The sequence below is a fragment of the Triticum aestivum genome, chromosome 3B, assembly GCF_018294505.1.
Source record: "Triticum aestivum cultivar Chinese Spring chromosome 3B, IWGSC CS RefSeq v2.1, whole genome shotgun sequence".
NCBI classification, from domain to species: Eukaryota; Viridiplantae; Streptophyta; class Magnoliopsida; order Poales; family Poaceae; genus Triticum; species Triticum aestivum.
The window spans coordinates 657,911,941-657,918,722 of NC_057801.1; positions in this window are offsets into that span (position 1 = coordinate 657,911,941).

Sequence of the window (6,782 nt, forward strand, 5' to 3'; positions counted from 1 at the left end):
ATTTCAGAAAATGCCTAAACTTCAATAAATCATAGAAAATTAACCGTAACTCCAAATTAAATAAATTATATATGAAAAATTATCAGAAAAATTCAAGGAATCCATCTGTACCATTTTCATGCATGTTAGAACAACTTATAGCTGCTGTTTAGCACAAATCAATTAAAGGGCATTTAAATAATCACATATGGAGTTTGAATTTGAATCTTGTATTCAAACCAACTTCATTTAATCTGTTGCTAGTTGCATTAGCTCAAAACACATTCATTTTGCCATGTCATGATCATGCATCATATTGTGCATTGCATTGATTGTGTTCCCTTCTGTGTTGCCGGTATTTGTCCCCTCTCGATAGACGTGATACCGATGATGTGATCGTTGACACTGATGAAGACTCAATGTTATCTTCAGAAGTGCCAGGCAAGCAAAACCCCCTTGTTCATTCCGATACAATCCCACTCTCTCGCTCCTGCTCTCTTTTACTGCATTAGGACAACAACGATTCAACTGTTACTTGCTGCGGTAGCTGAACCCCTTTATCCTTTGCATGACCTGTCATTGCCACAGTAAATAGATGAAACCCACTAGCATGAGTAGGAGTTGTTTGAGCCCTGTTGTGCCTACTCATTCATGCTTGTTTGTCATGCCTGCTACTGCTTAGAGTTGAGTCAGGTCTGATTCATCGGGGATGAATCAGAGGCGTGTGAACATGTCCTACTGTGTGTGAGCTAAGTGTGTGAACACGATTTGGTAAAGGTAGCGGTGAGAGGCCATGTAGGAGTACATGGTGGGTTGTCTCATTGCAGCCGTCCTCAGGAACTGAGTTCTGTGTTTGTGATCCATGATTCAGCTACTACCATGCATTGGGCCCGAAACCAATGACCCCGCTCGACTTCTTATCACCCTTGTCCTCTGTCCAGGAGTTGCAAGTAGTTTCTGGTGTTTGTAGTATGCTGGAGGCCGTGCGCAGCGCTGACCGTAGGGGTGGGCTGTGATGCGGTAGGCACGTGGCACGGTGTACCGGGCGCCCGTTTGGTGTCTCGGGAACCCTGTTCACATCGTTTGGGGCTGTGAGCGAAACTCCGGCCGGATCTCCTCATGGATGGAACCCGAATAGGCGATAAACCTGGACTAGAGACTTGAGTGTTTAGGTAGGTCGTGGCCGACACCCACGTTGGGCTTCCGCTTGAAGGTTGCCGAGTACATGTCGTGTAAACGACGGTAAGTGGTGAGAGCGTGTGTGAAGAAGTACACCCCTGCAGGGTTAACATCATCTATTCGAATAGCCGTGTCCGCGGTAAAGGACTTCTGGGTTGCTTATATCAGTTCATAGACAAGTGAAAGTGGATACTCTAAAATACGCAAGATAAGCGTGAGTGCTATGGATGGCGTTCTCGTAGGGAGACGGGAGCGGATCCATAGTGGTGTATTGATATGGTGAATATGTGGACTCGTGTGCGCCACCTCAAAAGAGTTACTTGCAGTCGTAGTTCAGGATAGCCACCGAGTCAAAGCTGGCTTGCTGCAGTTAAACCCCACCATCCCCTTGTTGATAATGATGCATATGTAGTTAGTTCTGATGTAAGTCTTGCTGGGTACATTTGTACTCACGTTTGCCTATTTTATGTTTTTGCAGAGAGACTTCAGTCTCACTAGTATTTCCGCGTGGTCTTCGACGTTTAGCTTGTTACCTCAGCTACGATCTTGTGCCCTCGGCAGGATCTGATAGATAGTCAGGCTTCTCAGCCTTTTTCATTTATAGATGTCTGTACTCAGACATGATAGCTTCCGCTTGTGCTTTGATTTGTATGCTCTGATTGTTGGGTCATGAGACCCATGTTTGTAATATCTCGCTCCTCGGAGCCTATTGAATAAATACTTGAGTCGTAGAGTCATGTTGTGATGCCATGTTGTATTTGCACATATCGAGCATATTGTGTGTATGTTATTGAAATGCTTGGTATGTGTGGGATCTGACCATCTAGTTGTTTATCTTTAGTAGCCTCTCTTACCGGGAAATGTCTCCTAGTGTTTCCACCGAGCCATGGTAGCTTGCTACTGCTCCGGAACACTTAGGCTGGCCGGCATGTGTCCTTCTTCGTTCCTGTGTCTGTCCCTTCGGGGAAATGTCACGCGATGAATACCGGAGTCCTGTTAGCCCGCTACAGCCCGGTTCACCGGAGTCCTGCTAGCCCAGTGCTACAGCCTGGATTCACTCGCTGATGACCGACACGTTCGATGCTGGGTCATGGATGCCTGTCCCTGTAAGTCTGTGCCACTTTGGGTTTACGACTAGCCATGTCAGCCCGGGCTCCTTATCATATGGATGCTAGCGACACTGTCATATACGTGTGCCAAAAGGCGCAAACGGTCCCGGGCTAAGGTAAGGCGACACCCGTGGGAATACCGTGCGTGAGGCCGCAAAGTGATATGAGGTGTTACATGCTAGATCGATGTGGCATTGAGTCGGGGTCCTGACAGCGTTGGTATCAGAGCTTGACTGCCTGTAGGATTACCAAGCCAAACTGGTCGAAGTTGAGTCTAGAAATTCTTTAGTTATATAAGGGAATTGATTGTGGGATGGAACGTAAGGCTCTTTTTACTCCTTATACCTCATGGCCTTCTGATCTGAGTCATCATCTTCTCTTCTACGGGGATTAAGAACTAGGCTATCTCTTCTTTCTATCAGGATCACGTGTTACTAATCCGTAGACTTATAAGATTGTTGGATTTAAGCTCAGTTCAGTTCCTACTACTTCTGTATGTTAATTGTTGATCTCGAGACCTTGATATTGTGCTTCTGAGTGGTTATGCCACCATTTTTGTGAATGTCTCAAATCTTTTCTGAGCATTTACAGCCGTTATGCTGTCCGAGTCATCCCAGGTTTCTAAAGTAGTCTGATGCATTTGCAAATCCCTTCCTCCTGTTTCCGATGTGCCTTTGGTCAGATTAATCACACAAATCAGTGAGTTGAGGTACTTTATTGCCTTGACATATATGTTGGAGTTGGTATTATGACCCTAGGTGTCTTAGGGGATCATCTAGTAATTTAGCCATGATTGTGTCCCAGTGTGATGATTCTGGCCATCATTCTCGTAAGCATCCCTTGATGCACTTAGTTAGTAGGTATTCCATTCCGGGCTTCTTGAACCCGAGATTCACCCTACTTACTTCATGTCGATAGTGTTTGCTAGTTCCCTTAGGTTATTAGTAACCTTTGCGATAGTCCTTGAAGTCCGTGGTATCTTCTTCTTCCAAATACCATGAACTACTTATGGCAGAAGTTCCTCGTTGAACTGAACGATCACAACCAGAGTGCTCTTGATGAGTTCTCCATTATATATTGTGGTTCTGCCAGTTCTACCTTTCTGCATGGGTTATCCGGAGGAATTATGTTGAACTTGGTTCGACATACTAATCTATGCATCCACAACTCAGAAAGTTATATGTTCCTTTGAGTTGTCCCTCTTTAGTTGTCTACTGACCTTCGTCTATCAATTGATAGTCAAGAGTATGCGTGCGTTCGTTTGTCGATGCCTATTACTCTTGTGGTCCGTCAAGCCATTCTGTCCTGAATGACTTGGAGAAACAAACTCCAGTACCTCATCCATATCTAGGATTGGGTCAAAGTAGTTGTATTCCGCAGATCAGATGCCAATCCAGCTTTTGGTTCTGTTCTACCTTGGAGTATTACCCCCTTTATGTCAGAATTTTCATGAGAACTGCACCAACTCTCATGAATTTTGACGTAGTGATACTTCTCACCATCATTAGTCATTCCTCGGCCCTTGTGTTGATGCAACCGGAATACCGACAAATGAATTGTGATGTGTGAAATCCATACTCCCAGCAACCTCGTTGTTTGGTAGTTAAAGGACAATAATTTCATTCTTAGCCTGTTGGTTCTTGAATCATCATTCTAAGACTGATCGTGCTATCTAGTCCTTATTTCCGGTGCACCCTTCGATCAATGAGTTAGGATTGTGCCAATCCCTCGCTCTGTTGATCATATCGTCTTGCCCTGAAAAGCAAGATTGTTCCTGAGCCTAATAGCATATCGGTGGTTGTGATTTTCCGATTATCTTCTAGGAAGTATCACCGGGTCGTCACCCGACCGCTATGTTGAGCTCGTGATCAAGTTGGTTTATCCTTGTAAACCACCCCTTCTCCAAGAATCTGTGTGGGATACCCCTGAGCTAGTTGGCTAAGCTGAACAACAACTTGGAAAGTTGGAAGATGGAAGCTTGCCCGACTTAGTTCGTTCCAAAGGGATATTCTTGTGTAGTGTGTGTTGAAGAAAGATGATATCTTCATCAATTGGTCTTTGTGATCAATTGTTCGATCTATTATCTTACCCAAACCTTTGATTTGAGTATGGGCTATCGTCAAATCAAATCCGAACCAACGATGTTCGTAGTGTTGTCTTACTCGTGGATTTTCCTCGAGCATACACCATTATATCGTTTGGGTCTGACTAGTGCTATCACTCGTTCACATAATTATGGAACTCCTTCTTCATGGAAACCAGGATGAGTTGTTGTTGAGCCCATCAGCAATATATTTAACCTCTCCATGATTATGTTGAACATCCAGCTAGTACTGGAAACTTTTCTAAGCATTATCTTCATGACCCGCTCATGGAGCATATGTCCGGATGAAAGATGTGACTTTCTCTAATTCACGTGCACTTGGTGTAAGTTGCCGCCGTGTATCCGAGAAAGATTGTTTTTGCTTCCTTGGAATCATCCCAAGTCAGTCATGCATGTGTGAAGTATACATTGGATTGTGAGATTAGCTACCTCCATTCTATATGTGTCCCGAGCACACCAAGCCACCGATTGATTTGTTCAAGGAGAAGAAGTTCCTTCTTAAGAGTATACCTTATGCAAGGACTTCGATATCCTCGATGATGGTTTTCCCCCCGAACTCGGTAGTGTTTTATTATAAGACTACCATGTGTTCATGTTTGTCTGTGACAGCGTGTTCACACGTGTGTAGCAGAACCAGCTCATGTTTTGGAGCTTGCTATCGTAGTTCATTTCCCGAGAATCTCGCAACGTCATCTCGTCGATTTATGTTGCAAACTTTCTTATTTTTCCTAGACTCGATGAGTCTGGAATATCCTGACACCAACTAGATCTGAATCTCAGGCAGATATGATGGTTGGAACATTTCCCAAGAACTATAATATTGGTCCCTCGATAACCGGTAAGGTGGATGTCGTGGCCAACACACCCAGCCGGAAGACCCATTGTTGTAGTATCTTGATTAAGGAGGTTGGCCACCTCCCCATAAGGATTTCGTATCATTTACTCCCTAGTTGTTCCTTATGGATTTTTGTGTTCCTGAAGTCCGACATTTACTTGATGTTCTAGCTACTAAACCATTTCAATGAGTGGGTTACACTGGCACATCAAGGAGAACATTAGAAGCGGAGTGCTAAATGTCTCTCGGTCGATCATCCAGATTTTATTCCCTTGGCCCCGCTAAGATGAAATCTGAGAAGTGTTATCTTCCTTTGCATCTGCATCATCCATCATCATTCATCATGGTAGCAAGTTGTGTTGCCAGGATCCTTGACACGGATGTTGGTAAAACCTTGATGATTATGGAATTGCTCAAGTTCTTGAGAGCACGCGCAAGTGCTAGGTTTGATCGTCGGCATTAACTGTATAGCGCTCTCAGTTTCCTCGGTTATGCTATAACCATTCCAATAGTGGGATAACTCTCTATTGTTGAGCCTCTCCCCAGTTACCAGAATCATTCCCAGCATTTGCATTTTGTTCCCAGTTTGCACCGCCAATGTGCCATTCTACCATGGGTCTCTTCCATTTCCGGTGATAAGCAAATTCATCCATTGCGTTGTCTTCAACAAGGTAATCCACATCATCCAAGTCTGAGTATGCCATTCTACTGACCCCCTCCAAACGATCGCTTGGGAATTGCCTTAGGCTAATATAGAGAGTCTCAATGATCTCTATATCAAAGGTAATTCTTTTTGCCACTTAAGGGGATATTTCTACGAGTCACCTTCCCTAAGGTACATCATTATGGTGTCATGTCAACTTAACTCCTCGCTACGTTGACAATCGTTTACCACCTTCTTAATTGTGGAATTATTGTCCACCTAGTGAACCTTCGTCATCCGTTTCTTTCCACCCCTCTTGATGTGTATCTCGTGTCTCAACCCAAGAGATGGTTCTAAGTCTCATTCCGTGAGCTAATCCTGAGTTGTTTGATCTTTGAGAAGATAGATTCCTCTAGAGTTTTCCTTTCCTCTTCTCGTCATGATAGCTGGAGTTCTCAGAGCAAGACGACAAGACAAAGATGGTGATCGAATCAACGTTCCTATGAAGTGCAACCTGAATTGTGAAGATTATACTAGTCTGCGTTACCCTTCACCTTACCCTACGCTTGAATCTCGAGACGAGATTTTTGTTTAGTGGGGGTGAGTTGTCACATCCCTAGCTTTACCCTGGCCTTGGACTAGCTTGGTTGCTGCATCATGTTTAAATTCAAATGAAATTTGAATTGAGGAATTTTCAAAGCCTCAGAATCCTTTAAAAAAAATGATCAAGATAAAAATTGCTTCAAATAAGTCCAAGAAAATGTTCTTGTTATCCTCTGGAAATATTGGCAAGAGGTAAAATCCAAACCAATATTTTCGGTATCTCAGAAACATTTATTTTGGGTATTTGAATTAAATCAATAGCTATTTGAATTGGACTTATATCTATTGTTAAATAAATATAGGTCCAATAATTCTGAAATATTTTTGTGG